This window comes from Suricata suricatta, chromosome 3 (genome assembly GCF_006229205.1).
Source record: "Suricata suricatta isolate VVHF042 chromosome 3, meerkat_22Aug2017_6uvM2_HiC, whole genome shotgun sequence".
NCBI lineage: Eukaryota > Metazoa > Chordata > Mammalia > Carnivora > Herpestidae > Suricata > Suricata suricatta.
The window spans coordinates 84,852,531-84,868,374 of record NC_043702.1 but is presented as its reverse complement, the minus strand read 5'-3'; the positions used below and the strand labels follow the sequence as shown (position 1 = coordinate 84,868,374).

Below are 15,844 nucleotides of genomic sequence, written 5' to 3'. Positions count from 1 at the left end.
AGAACTTTCCATATTTGGGAAAATACACACAAGTATATTAGACTGTATCATTTTTATCAGAACCTGGGAATGTTTTCTTAAAGGCCCATCAATATTTCCATCACAGGCTTGTTGACTGGTAAAATAAGTGGAGTTGTAAAAATATTGCTTTGAGCAAAAATCTCATAATATTACTTTGGGTGCAAAGTAATTAAATATTTAAAGATTTTTCATGAAGTTGATATGGTTACTTTTAGTTTACTGAAAATTATTGTGAAAAAAAGCTACTTGATCTACACTGTTTTCTGGAGTATTGAATGTAAGCTAATAACAGCTTGAAAAACTGGCAGGCATAGTGGGGACCTAGTTGTTTTTAGCACAAATATCCATCCTTTATATTGGGATAACTTACTGGAAGTTAAGCAAAGGGAATTTATATTTATTTTATATTTAACATACTCATACTTATTTATTTTTACTTATTTTATCATTTATACTTATTTTACCTACTGACTGTACTCTTCCATTTCCCATGATATTATAGAAAAGAAAGGACCCAAGCAAGAAAACAGACCACTTGCCTTTTATAGAAAAATGTCACACTGTCTCTGTGTACATCTGTGTGTGTATGCACCATGCATACACACCTATTCCCAAACACATCAGATATTGAGGGAAGATAGACATAATTGCCAAAGCTAGTGTGGGGATGCACCTCTATTTTTATGTTTAATTTAGAAATTTAGTTTTAAGTTAGTATTTCAGAGCCTGCTTTGTATTTTGTTGCTGTTGTTTTGATAAATGATGGGAGACAATCAGTATGGAAGGTGTCTAGAACTATATTACTGGGAAACACACAGGCAAATGTAAAAAAAAAAAAACAGAAAAAGAGGATACACAATATAATCTAAATTCCAGTCATAGTTGTGAGATTTATTAACTATGTTTTCTTAGGCCAGCTGCTTTACTTCATTAACTATAGGTTGTGTGTGTGTGTGTGTGTGTGTGTGTGTGTGTGTTTGTATTTCATCTGGAGATTATGTTGGTTCAACCTTTTTTCACTTACTAGCATCAACAAATGTCCAATAAACCAAACTATTACTATTTAGAAAGAATAAAAGTTGAGAGCAAAATCTCTCTTGAAGCAAAATTTAATAAGAACCTGGCAGTCTGAATCCTTGTCACAAAGTATGTGGCTCATGGTGTGTCACCCAGGTCCAATTTATCCTTGAGTTAAACCTTTTTTTTTTAATATTTATTATTTATTCTGAGAGAGGAAGACAGTAAGCAGGGAAGAGGCAGAGAGAGAGGGAGAGAGAGACAGAATCCCAAGCAGGCTCTTCACTGTCAGCACAGAGCTCGACAGGGGGCTCAATACCACCAACCGTGAGATTGTGACCTGAGCCGAAATCCAGAATCCAGAGTCAGACACTTATCTGACTGAGCCACCCAGGCATTCCCCCTTGAGTTAAATTTTAAATGAAACTCAAATCTTTGATTTAAGGGTACATCCTACCTAGCCAGTCAGATCATTGTGATTCATTGAGCTTCGAATTAACCTATATCTGATTTGTTAAATCAGTTTCACTTTTAAGAAATAACAAGTTCTCCCACTCTGTCAGGCCCAGAAAGTTTAAACTAAAACAAACTTACTCATATTCCCATTCATCAATGAAAAAAATACTTATAAATTATCAGAAAAATAATTGAGTGGTAATTCAAACTCCATTATTTTATTCCAATCATAATGTATCCATATCTGCAAGAGTCCCCATACCTCAAGGTAAATTGTTTCCAAACATATGCCTATCACTAGTAAAGACAGTATCGTTATATTACATTACATCATAAATACATTATTGAATTTATAAACTGCCTTCTGGTTTAGCATTGTTGGTATGTAGCTGGCCTGCTTTGCCTTACTTTGGATGCTATTTTAGGCAGGGTTTTGTTTTGTCTTGCTTGTTTTGTTTGTTTGTTTGTTTGTTTGTTTTACTGGGATTGATGTGGATTTTTCTTGTACTTACTTTTTTTAACCTCAGTTTCAACCTGAATGTACAGATATCATTCTATTCTATTCTATTCTATTTTATTCTATTCTTCTATTCTATTCTATTCTTCTATTCTATTCTATTCTATTCTATTCTATTTTAGTCTAGTCTAGTCTAGTCTAATTTGTTTTGTTTTTTTTACCTTGGATGACATGTGAAAAGATTCCAGTGGGAGTGCAGAATCATCACTACTCCATTTGGCTGAAATCCTGACAGTTGTTAAATATAATAGAGATGGTATATTTTAAATTCTTTGAACTGGAAACATTTTCTCTTTCATTTGCAATTGTAGAGGATTCATATGTTTTCTCTCACTAACACCAAAAAGTAGCATACACCATGGCCAACTTTGGGAGGAATATTTTTTAATAGTAAATGATAATACAATTTTCAGTCTACTTTCCCTTTTAAAATGCTACATTCAATCATTCCATTGCTGATCTAATTAAATAAACATATAGAAACTTGTTGACAGTACTAAAAGAAAGGTGGGTTGAAAAAAAAATCTAAATGGTAGACTGTGTCCCTGCCTCAAGGAGAATTTTCCTTATTTATGTGGAGAAAGCAAGTTAATAAAGCAGCTGTGTTAATTTTTGTGATATTAGAAATAATTTTATAATTTGTGAAATCTATATAGTAGGTACTATTCAATAAACTGCCAATTAAAGTTTGACTTTGAAAATAATTATATATATAATTACAGTATTACTCTATATGTATATATATGCACACAGTTCTTATAAATGGATGAGACTGTTCTCAATTGCCTTGCATCATATCTTAACCTACCTTTATGCATATTAATATTTTAAATCTCTGACAGACAAAATGTATATTTGATGTTCACTGTGTGCAGAACAATTTATGGATAGTGAAAGAGTGAAAAAAAGATCCCTTCCCTTATGAATCCTCAAAAAAAGGAAGGGATTTAAACTACTTGTTACTTAAACAACATTATAGTAACTCTATGTTACATTTATACTTAGCTACACAGAGAGCAAAGTGAAAAAACAAAATTAGATTTTTTTTAAATAGGGAGTGATACTCAAATCAGAGATACAAGGTTCAAGTTTGATAGCATCACTCTTCAGCTGATTTCTATTTTCAAGTTCAAATAACATAAGAATGTCATGATTTCAAGGTCTTAATCTTATCGTTTGCTTAAATTATGTCTTCATTTTAATGTTGTTCCAACTTTTTTTTCCTAATAGAATATTAAGACTATAGAATTAAGACTATAAAAGACCGCACTATCTTTAATTTCTTAGGTGCATAGTTCTGAGGGGTACCTTATGCTCTGAAAAACACTTTGCTGTACTTCAGTTTTGGTAACCAAGTTATCAGGCGATCATCAGTCTAATCTACCTTTTGAGTTAACACAATGGAGAGATGTGATAGATGTATCATAACTTATGAGGTATTCTTGTAAAATATTTACTTGGAGTCTAATCATCATCAAATAAACAGAAAAACTCAGATTGCATGACATTCTAAGAGAAAATGTCAATGCTATGATGGACAAAAGGACAGTTTAGAAGTATTCTAGATTAAAGAAGATTAAAGCGCTGTAACCACCATATGCAATGCATTATCTTTGTTTGGATCCTGGACTGGGAAAAAAATAACTATTAGAGGTATTTTGGGTACCACTGGAGAAATCTGATTATGGATTGGATATTACAACAATGTCAAATTTCATGGGTGTGATTATGGTATTGTGCTTATGTAAGAGGATGTCTTGTTCTTAGACTCATTTAGAGGTAAAACATCATGACTTCTGCAAAAAATGCATATATGACCACATATATGTATATTGTGTAAATATTATGCACATGAATACATAATTCAGAAACAGAGAAAGATGAAGCAAATGTCACAGAATATTAATGATTAATAAATCCAAAGCATACAGGTGTTTACTATACGAATCTTACAACTTTTCTGTCAGCTTAAAATTATTCACAAAAGGGAAGAATTCAACTTTGTAAACAATAACTTACATTTATTAGGTAAGCTTCTGGTTAATGATGTCTTAAAATATCAAAAAAGAAAACCCAGCAATAGCACTGCTAGGGATTCTACCCAAGGGATACAGAAGTGCTGATGCATAGGAGCACATGTACCCCAATGTTCATAGCAGCACTGTCAACAATAGCCAAATCATGGAAAGAGCCTAAATGTCCATCACCTGATGAGTGGATCAAGAAGATGTGGTATATATATACAATGGAGTATTACATGGCAATGAGAAAGAATGAAATCTGGCCATTTGTAGCAAAGTGGATGGACCATGAGGGTGTCATGCTAAGCGAAATCAGTCAGGCAGAGAAGGACAGATTCCCATATGTTTGCACTCATAGGTCTAACAGGAGAACAGGAGAAACCTAATGGAGGACCAGGGAGAGGGGAAGAGGGAAAGAGAGTTGGGGAGAGAGAGGGATGCAAAACTTGAGAGACTATTGAATACTGAAAATGAACCGAGGGTTGAAGGGGGAGGGGGGAAAAGAGGTGGTGGTGATGGAGGAGGGCACTTGTGGGGAAGAGCACTGGGTGTTGTATGGAAACCAATTTGACAATAAACTATTTAAAAAAATAAATAAATATGGCCTCACACACACACCAAAAAAGAAAGACAACCCAAATAATTCTGTGTATTGTGGGTTGAATTGTGTCCATCCAAATTTTATATATTGAAGTCTTAACTGCCACTACCTCAGAATGTATCTGTGTTTAAAGACAGGGTCTTTAAAGAGGTGATTAAGGTAAAAAGAGGTCATATGGGCCCTAATACAACGTGACTGTTGTCCTCAAAAGGAAGGGATTAGGACTAAACACAAGACACCAGAGGAAGACAACCAACTATAAGCCAAGGAAAGAGACCTTGGAGTCAAACCAACCCTGACAATACCATTATCTTCAACTTCTAGCCTCCAGAACTGTGAGGAAATAAATTTCTGTTGTTTAAGTCACTCAGTGTGGTTTATTTATTTCTTTGTTTTTTGTTTTTGTTTTTTATGGCAGCACTAGGACACTAACACACTATTAGAATTCTAAGACCAATGACCCTCATCCTTGTACCATCCCTTCTCTTCTGAATATGGGTGAACATGTGAATATGATGAGGTATCAACTGCAAGGTTTATATTGCACAAGAAGAGGGGAATTATCCCAGTGTTCCTAATCTAATCACACGAGGTTCCTTCTATTGTGTAGTGAAAAGGAAGTTAAATATTTGAAGCATAAAAACATGAGGAAGTTTTGACGTTTTCACGCTGGTTTTGGAAATGAAGGGGGTCACCATCCCAAGAAATGTAGTTGGCCTTTGGTTAAGAGTGGCTGAGGCTGAAGACTATCAAAAAACTGTGGCCCCAGTCCGACAACCACAAGAAACCGCATTCATCCAACAACTGAAATGAGTGTGGAAGTGAATTATTCCTTAGGCCTTCCAGATAGGGGCCCAGCCTAAGGAAAACCTTGATCTCAGCCTTGCAAATCATTAAGCAAAGAATTCATTTGCTCCTACTTACACTTGTAACCCACAGATCTGTATAATAAGAAATGTATGCTGTTTTAACTTGCTCAGTTTATGGGGCACCTGGGTGGCTCAGTTGACTGAGTGCCAACTTTGGCTCAGGTCATGATCTTGCAGTCTGTGAGTATGAGTCCTGCATCAGGCTCTGTGCTGACAGCTCAGAGCCTGGTCCTGCTTCAGGTTCTGTGTCTCCCTCTCTCTCTGCTCCTCCCCCACTCATGCTCTATCTCTCAAAAATAAATAAACATTAAAAAATTTTAAAATAAATAACATGCTCAGTTTGTTTATGGTAGTTGGTTTCGTAGCAATAGAAAATTAATAAGTATCTCCTTATAACATACATAGTTATGTTCAATATGTATTTTCAAATTTGTGTGTGTAGTTTGTACATGTGAGCAAGAGTAGTTCCTCAGTAAATAGCTGCTTAATGATTGGATGATTTTAGTTTTCTTAAAGAAAATGAACCTACATATTATGAGAAGTCTAGACCGGTGACAAAATTGTCTTCACTATTTAAGTAAAAATACATAGTATGCCATTTATTTTAAAAATATTGAATTGTCTAATATGTGCAAATTTGGAAGTAAAATATAACAAAATTCCCCTAAGGTCCATGTGGTGAAAGAAGCCTTTCTTTTTACTGTCAAATTTTGGAGCAACTCATCATTCACAAACATTTGAAAAAATAAATCTGTAGTAATTACATACTTACTTTTTATCAAAAATAATTTTTTCTGGGGCTCCTGTGTGACTCAGGTGTTTAACCATCCAACTCTTGATTTCAGTTCAGTGTGGTGCCTACTATGATTCTCCCTCTCTTTCCCCTTCCCCACATGTATGTGCACAATCAGTATATATTTACTGATAAATATATATTTCATTTGCCTAAGAATAGCATTTACAGTTAAATTAGATCACAGTATTATAACCACTACTGTAAGAATAGCCCCTTTATTCCATCAGAAACTGATTTCATTTCACACCTATTTATTTACTTACTTATTTATTTATTTATTTATTTAGAAAGAGCCCAGGAAGGGCAGAAAGAGGGAGAGAAAGAAAATTTCAAGTAGGCACCACAGTATTAGTGCAGATCCTGATGTGGGACTTGAATCCACGAATCATGAGATCATGACCTGAGCTGAAATCATGAACTGGAGGCTTAACTGATGAGCTACAAAGGTGCCTCAAGGAGGCATTTTTTAATCACTATGTTATTCTTAAGCTGGTATAAAAATAGATCAGGTTTAATAGATGTGTATAGTTAGTTGCTGTATCAGTCTGCTAGAGATTCCTTAACAATATGCCATAGACTAGATGGCTTAACAAAAGTTTATTGATTCACATTTCTGGAAGCTGAAAGTCTAAGATCAGATCTTGTGAGAATTGTTTCCTGGGAGGCTTCTCTTTGGGTTGCAGATGGTTACCATCTTTCTGCTACTTCACACGGTCTTCCATCTGTGTATGCTTTCCTCTTAGTATATCTAAATTTCTTCTACTTATGAGGCCACCATTAAGTTCAGACCCACCCTCATAGCCTCACTTTAAGTTAATTACCCCTTTTAAGGCCCTGTCTCCAAATGCAGTCAAATTCTGAGGTACTGGGCTTCAACATGAATTCAGTATGAGTTTTTGGCTTATGCATATGAGTTTTGAGGGGCCACAATTCTATCCATAATAGATACTATGGCAGGAAGCTAGGAAATAGAATTTTTGGATTCTTATTCTAGCTATGAGACTCTTGACCAGGCAATCTGTCTGTGCCATGCCTCCAATTTCTTTTTTTTTTTAATGGTCACAATATTTACCTTATCTTTCTGAAACCAAAACAAAACAAAAAATAGAGCTATGATGATCAAGAGATATTAAATGATTCTAAGGTACATACCTTTAACATCATCCAAACAGTATAAAAGTTATTTTTATAATTCCTATTTGTTAAAATGAAATTATTAGTCTTATGACTGTATGCTTAATCCTAAAACAAGTATTTTATTTATTTTTTAAGTTTATTTATTTATTTTGAGAGATGGAGGGAGAATCCCAAGAAAGCTCTGGATTGTCAGCACAGAGCCCAATGTGGGGCTCGATCTCAGGAACTGTGAGATCATAACCTGGGCTGCAACAAGAGTCAGATGCTCAACCAACTGAAGCACTCAGACACCCTAAAGATAAATATTTTATATTAGGATTTACTTTTCTCTTGGTAACTTAGCTAGAGGTATTGGGGAGTATTTGTTTTCTTTCTTGCTATTGAGTATCAAGAAAGATTTGTACCCTTTGAACAACTGTCTCCTATTTTATCTGATTCTTCAAGGTTAACCAGTGAATAATTCCAGAAAACTTTTCCCTTCCAAAGCATCCCTCATAAACAAACAAACAAACAAACAAACAAACAAACCCTGCATGCATCCTGAGTAGATGTTATAAGTCACGTTCACTAAACTGTATTCTCTCACCTAACCCCTCTTTCATCTACCCATCTTCTCAAGAACTTAAACTCCTTTGTAAGCAATTTAACCCATCTCAAAAATCAGAAAAGCTAATGTTACGAATATTTTAATTAAAAAAACTCAACACAAATTTAATCATGCTGCCTGAATATGAACAGGGCCTATGCAGCAATTAGCTGAATAATGATACTCTTTATTCTGTTGGAAATTCCCTAGGCATATTAGAGTTGGGTTTCATATCTTGCTTTCAGGAAAGGATGATGGAAGATGTGGGTAAAGGGAGAGAAAAAGAATGGCATTGCCATTAAAATAAGTTCTTAGAACACAGCATCCTTTAGTGCTTCATTTAACAAAATATGTCATTTTAGAAGCACTTCTGAGTGAAAGTCAAATGTAAATTTTATTCACTGACTATAAAGAATAAAACGTCCTCCGGGAAGAAATTTGCTCACCCATGAAAGGTAGAAAGCCCTCATCCTCAACCCCAAATGCTAGATTAGTTGTAGATAAATGATGGATTGAATAGTTTCTAAGAAGACTCCTTGTTCAGCCTTCAGCTTTGTCCCTATAGGGCTCTGAAAGAGCTTTTGTTTACAGTACATCATCCCTTAAGCCAAGGAGATTTTATCAGAGTTGTCTGCGGAATTCATCTATTTTGTTTTACCCTCTTTATTTTACAACATTTCAAAGTTTGCATTCCCTATAGTTTCCAGTCCAGGCTGAGTGAGGGACATGAGTCGCTTTTTATACTTTGACTTGTGATCTTAGATCAGAAAACCAACAAGCAGTGACTCCTTGAGTCAAAAAGTGAGGCTTTTTTTCAATGCTGGTCTTGCTCTGCCTGTGTGAACTGCAGTGCATTCAGTTTTATCACCTATGCCTCCAATCAAGCTTTCTTAAAATTGCAGAAGCAGACTTTCAGAGACCCATTAGTACACTGTGGGGCAGAATGAAGAGAAATGTCACCGTCCACCCATCCCCACTGAGCTAGGAAAAGGAACCAACTTTAGACAAGCTCTTTCAATTCATAATTACAGTCTTCCCCACCTTTCTGTCACCCCCCCCATATCAACTCTTAAGTGGGAGTCTTTTTATTATTAAAGAAGGATCAATGTTTTTGGCCTCTCCAATGCTAAAGAGAGGACTCTCAGAAGAAAATGAAGAGCAAAACAAAGAGAACTGAAAGAGACATAAACTGTCCTCATGGGTCTCATATGCTTTCCCTTTAATCTGTAAGATCATTTCAGCTCCTCTACCTAACGAAAAGCTTAGCTGTGTGGCTCTCATATATTAGCTCATTGCAAAGTGACCTCTAAATCACTATTACTTAGAAACAAGCACCACACTTCCATTCATTTTATTGTTCCTATAGTCTAGTTTCAGTGTCCTACTTTACTATATATTTTTAAAGGGTATGATCTGTTTGTTAATAACCTCCCACTTGAATTTCATTTTATTTCTCTGACCTCTGTCAAAGAAAGAATATTTAGAAGGAAATCATAAAGGGATTCTCACCTTATATCCTAGGGGAAAGGCCACTGTATAAATATAAGAAGTTCATTAATATCATCCTATCTAAATAAAGGTTAAAAAATCCCATACACCAGAAAGCAATAGAAGAAATGGTCAACTCACACAGAGACTCATGTGACCCTAATAACTCACTGTTATTTTCATTTTTCATAAATGTTCTATTCTTATTACCCAGAAGATTTGTTATTTATACTACATTATTCAATTAGAACTGATCACTCCCAAAGTCGGTGTGATATAGACCTGTTGGGATAGCTTTCTGTATTTTTCAAATGACATCGTATATTTAAATTAGGTGGTCAGAGGGAGCCTGTTACAAGTTGGATCCTTTACCTCAGTTTTTCAAAAACAGAAGGCAAGTTCCAAGAAATAAAAACTCTGCATTCACCAATAACAATGAATGTACAGGAGGAGAGGGGTCTATAAACTCAGTATCTTCATTTCTTAAAATGAGATAACCTCTAAATTTCCAGACAACCATGTTGATTAAATATGATCATTCACTAATGGTTTTTTAGCCATATATTTTAACTTTAGTCAATTAGTTAACATGATGTTTTTGGAAGAGTTCCTATAAAAAGCCACCTGTCCCCAAGTAATCTTGATACAAAATGGGTCTTAATGTTTGTGTGTAATATACCTATTTATTAAAAGCTGTTAACAACTTAACTTGAATGAGAGTATGTGGTAAAATAATCCTATTTGTAGTCACACCCTTAGAGAATAAAACTGATTTTCAGTAACAGTGAGAGAAGAGGCAGTACGGATGTTCTATCAAAAGCCCTGCAGTATAAGGTACTTGCTTGCTCAGAGCTCTGAGCATCTGGAAAGCAGGGGATGGTGTACAGTGAAGAGTCTTACTATGCAACAAGCACTATTTTAAGCACTTTGTGTGAGGGAGGTACTATCATGTCCATTGTACAGATGAGGTGATGAAGGACTAGAAGAAAGGTTAAGTCAGCTGCCTGAGAGCAAAGATATTCATAGAGGAACTGGCTTCGTAGCCAAGCAGTTGGGATTCAGAAGCCCTGGTAGTGCACTGTTTCTTCCTCTTCCCATGCAGTGGATGGAGAGAAGGAAGAAGTAAAAGGACACAGCACATGCTGTCTGGTGCCTCTGCCTACCCAATAGTTATGCTCCCCTTTTTCTTTAATAGCAGAGCCACTAATTCTATTTTGGAAAGCTATGGGCCCTATTGAAAATACTCATTGCCCCATGCCTCATATATTTAGTTCTGGCCAAGGACATCTAAGCAGAAATACATTGAGTTTGTTTTTTGTTAAACAGAGAGACTCAAATAGCACTTTCTTTTTCCCCTTTCCCTTCTTTCTGCCTGAAATGACTGGCAGAGTTCAAGTAGTCATGCTTTCCCCATAGGACTGGCATCTCCATGCTAAGGATGGCAAAGCAGAAGTGGAGCTATCATATCAATCCTAAGTGGTCCACTTTTGCAACATTTTTATATGAAAATAACAAGCCCTTATCTGGTTATTACTGTTTCTTCCATGTCAAATGCAATCTTAACCAATAAGGTGATATGCAAAAATAGAAGAAAGAACCCATCTTTTGTAGATGGCACTATATTGTCTGGGTCTGACTCCATATGGTAGTGAGTACACACTGAGCTCTGTGCTATATACTTCTCTGGAGAATGGGTATCCTGTACCCTGTGGCAGCAACACTTGGGCACAGAACCACAACCACACTAGAGAGTGGATATGGTTCAGTTCTGACACTGCAATAGGGGTTGGGAAACATGCCTGCTGGCCAAATCCCATCTGAGACCTGTTTTGTATAAACTGTAAGCTGAGAAATTATTTCTGATTTTTGTTTACCATTTTAAATAAAGGGTTTTGCAAAGAGACAAACAAAAAACAGAGAAGAATATGCAATTTTAATCACTTGGGACACAAAACCTAACAAGTTTACGATCTGGTCCTTTAGAGAAAAATGTTGCATCAAGATAGAGGCAATGTACCAATGATCACAACTGTCCAGGTTGCAAATCTTACCCTCCTCTAAGATCATTTTTTTTCTAATATTTATTTCTGAGACACCACAAGGTGGGGAGGGACAGAGAGGAAGGACAGAGGATCTGAAATGGGCTTTGCTCTGACAGCAAGGAGCCTGATAAGGAACTTGAACTACGAATCTCAAGATCATGACCTGAGAGGAAGTTGGTTGCTCAACCCCCTGAGCCACCAAGATACCCCATGGCCATTTTTATTCTCCTTTGTTGGCCAGTGAGTCATTACATCCAAAGCAGGTTGTGTAATTGAAGGACACTCCAAATGATTTTCTGAAGAGGGGCAGTGTAGGGCAACAGGTAAGGAAAAACAACAACAACTCAACAGAACTAATACCTTCCTGATGTAAAAAGGATGAATCTAGTTTTAGTTTTAAGTACATTAACATCAAATTGGCAGAAAACATCATACATCAGCTGAAGCTAATTGTTGGAAAGGAAGTATCATTAAGCACTCAACAGAAAATCCTTGAAGGAATTAAATCTTGAATACCTCAGAATAAAAGTGCCTTTCAAGAAGACTTCCCTGCCACAGGTGGTGCTAAGCTTTCATTCCACAAATAAAGATTACCACCATTTACTTAAATCCTCATCACACATGATGCTAGACTAAAAACTGGATTGAAAGCACTGAGTAGGAAGATGGTGATTTTCCTGATTTTCTATTCTCATTGCCTCATAAGACCTAAAGATGATTAGCCATTTAGACACTTGAAAAATTACTTCAAATAATGTGGAGAAATAAGGAGTTACATTTTTAATAGAAAGCTAAAGAATCATTTCTCACATTCAATGTAAGGATATGAATTATTAAATTTCTCCAATTCCATATTTAAGAAAACTCATCTCAGCATGCAATCAGCTTAGTGGTAAATCAACCTCACATAGAAGTTTGGGGGGGAAGTTTTTTTTGCCTTTTTTTCAGTGTTGGTGAACTCTTAACTCTCACCTCATAGATAGTAGAGAATGCCCCTAGAACCTGGGCTAAACACATATAGAAGAGGAATACATATGCATGTTAATCTGTCAGATCCCCAAATATCTAAATTTCATGTAGGTTCAAAATTTCTTGTTTTTCTGTATGTACGTTTATATTCAATCATCAGCATTTCACAAATAAATTTTCCCTCAAAAATACTTATTTTTTTCTCTATAGATTGTTGTCCTTGCAGAGATTTCCCACTGTCATTATAAATTTGATGCTATATTGTTTTTCTTATCATTTTAAAAGATAAATGGGTTTAGGAAAAATAAGTGCATAGCATCAGCTGTTTTCATCTAATATTTTGTAGATACAACACACTTTGTCTTCAAATCAAAAATGACAACACACTTTTGTCCATACACTGAGCATAAAATTATCCCTCCTAAAAGTCAGTCAAGGATTTCAATTTCTGGTGTTTATCTTCTACATTGAATGTATGCATCCATATAATTATAAAATTATACAATTATTTTATGTAGATCAGTGATGACTGCATATGAATGTCATAATACAACACATTACAAAGCACTATGATTAGGGAAAATGGTAATTGTGAACATCTGGGTTGAGAAATTTAAATTTGAGAAAGTCTGATATTTTTCATAAAGCTTTTTTCCTTGCTTGTTTCAATGGGTATTGACTTATCTGGAACAGGCTAATTTAATGTAGATCCAAAAAATGTTTTCCAGGTCAAGTACCCAGGTAGAAAAATAGCCATTTCTCTGTTTTTGTTATGTAATTACACTGATAGTTTTAGCACTTCCTTTAAGGATATTCAGCAATTTTGATGTTAAAAGATACAGTAAGAATGGTCAAAACAAAGAAACATTTTTAAATAGAATTAATCAACTCTTATTGGAAAGGAAAATAATTATGTACTGCCAAAAATATCTTGAGTGGGTATGAATTTCATTTTAAAAATATTTTAAGAAAGTTGACAGTCTATATTTTTAATAACCACATGAGATTTCTATTAAGGCCTCAGGCCTCAAACCCCTCATCTCTGTGAATGAAGGACCTATCTCTTCCCAAGCCTCAGGTAGTGTCTACCTTCTGGGCAGGGTGGACATTCAGATATTTAACAACATCATGGTAGATCCACAAACTATTCACAGAAAATGCCCAATCAGTCAGGGTGGATGTTGGCTGGTAAACTCAGGTCTAGTCCATTGGTATGGCCTTAATGGGTACCAGCCATGTTCCTAGAGGTATGGAGTGGGCATGGGAACGGGAGAAGAATATTTGCCATCCATCCACTTTGGCATTCGCTGTAAGGTTTCTTCACTCTCTGGGCTTTAGTTGTGACCACACAGGTCCTTGCTACTTCCCTATACCACAAAGCTTCTTCAGTATGAGTCTCCTATTGAACTCCTTCATTAGCACAAAAAGCACATTCTCTATTTTTGACCAGGATAAAGAAAACTCTTGCTCGTCGAGCTTCTCCCTCCATTTCTTCTCAGTTGCTTTCATGTTGTGCCAGGTATACAGTTCCATGGAAATTTCCCCTTCAACTTGGCCTTCCTGCGTATGCATTTCAAAGAATTATCTCATGTACCTATCATTTTTCCCATCAGCAATTTTGCAGAATAAACAAGGCAGAAACAAAAGATTCCAGTAGCAAAACTCAAAAAATTAACTTTTTATTCTGATTGTGCTATGGCAACAACCCTGAGGGCTAACAAGGGGACAGTTCCTAGATGGTACTTCTATAGGGGAGGGTCCCTATATTTCATGGCCAGTGCATTTATTGCTGTTGTCTTTTCTCATTACTACGCCATATGCACCTATAAGCCTAGTATTGAGATTTTTTCTTCTTTTTCACTTTACTATAACTTTATTATAACATAATTCACATACCATACCATTCATCCATTTTCATATGTACAAGTCAATGTTTTAAAATGTATAAACAGTGTTGTGCAACCATGACTGCAATCTAATTTTAAAACATTTTCACCTTTGGAAGAGAGCCTATACTTATTAGCAATCATTTCTCATTGCCTTCCATCCCACCTGGCCTTGAGAAATGCTCATCTACTTTCTGTGTCTATGACTTTGCCTATTTGAGACCTTCCGTATCAATGAAATCATAAAATACCTGGCTTTATGTGACTTGCTTCTTTTCTTAAGCATAATGTGTTCAAAGTTTATCCATGTGGTATGTATGAGTATTTTATTCCTTTTTATTGCCAAATAATATTCTTTTGTGTGGTTTTACTGCATTTATTTATCCATTAGAGTTTTTTTCCCATTAACCTACTTTTTTGTTTGTTTTATCATGCCAATAAGCTTTTCTATGCTATAGAGTGTCTAGTAAAGTTTTAGGAATTAAACCGGTGAAAATTACAAATGTAGTAAACAATTACAACCTATAGAAGCAGTGATCTGTGCAAAGAGCAATTAATGCAAACATTCAAGAACCCATATGCTGAGAAACTTTAAAAACAATAGCAAACATAAAGAACATGAATAAGCATTGCCTCTGCTTTCTAATGGCAAGATTTTCATCAAAACTTATATTGGCACTGCCTGCAAGACTTGTAAACAAGTAAATAAAAATGGAAAATGGAACCAATAATTGTTATCTCTTATAATATCAAGCACTAAGGATGATGGATTTTTTTTTTTCTCACTTCAACCCAACAGCACTATGTAGCTGCTTGGAGAATACTGATCAGCTGGCACACCTGGTTGCCAGGGGAGGGGGTGAACAGATTAAAATAGAAGTGCTAGAAATATCAATACCAAAAGTTAGAGGACTATTCATATACCATAAGATAGTCAGCATTAAAAAAAAAAGTATAGCAGATTTGGCTGTGGTCCTATTATTTGTATCTTTAGGGGCATTTTTTACACATGCAAAGTCCCCAGTGGATCCCCAAGTGAGATACGGTGGTACTATTACACTTGGGATCCATGAGTATGAAGAGCTTCTGCATCTAATATTATAAAGGCAAAGATCCTCACTGTAGGGATGATGAATAAATATAATTTCTGTCTTTCTGTTTCAAAGGAAGACATGTTCAATAATTTGTGTAGTGCCCTAACATATTAACAGAAATAATATGAAAGCTCAACTTGGTTACTTTACTATCCTTTCTCTATGCTTTTCTGTCTCAAAACGGGTGAAATAAATTATTGGTGAGGGTCTTATTCCCTGTTAGTGCTATATTTTAAACGATTTTCCCTCTCAGGTTAATTTTTCTAGTAATAACACAATCACATTGAAATAATTAGCCTCTCATATTTTTCCCTTCAAAAATTAATACACACTACAAAACTGCA

The 15,844-nt window shown here is 35.4% G+C and overlaps 1 protein-coding gene across 1 annotated transcript in view; it reads right to left on the bottom strand.

The window, feature by feature from the left end:
• LRP1B (LDL receptor related protein 1B) overlaps nucleotides 1–15,844 on the bottom strand; it is a 1,807,041-nt gene that overhangs the window by 1,458,786 nt on the left and 332,411 nt on the right. The gene's annotated exons all lie outside the window — the stretch shown is intronic.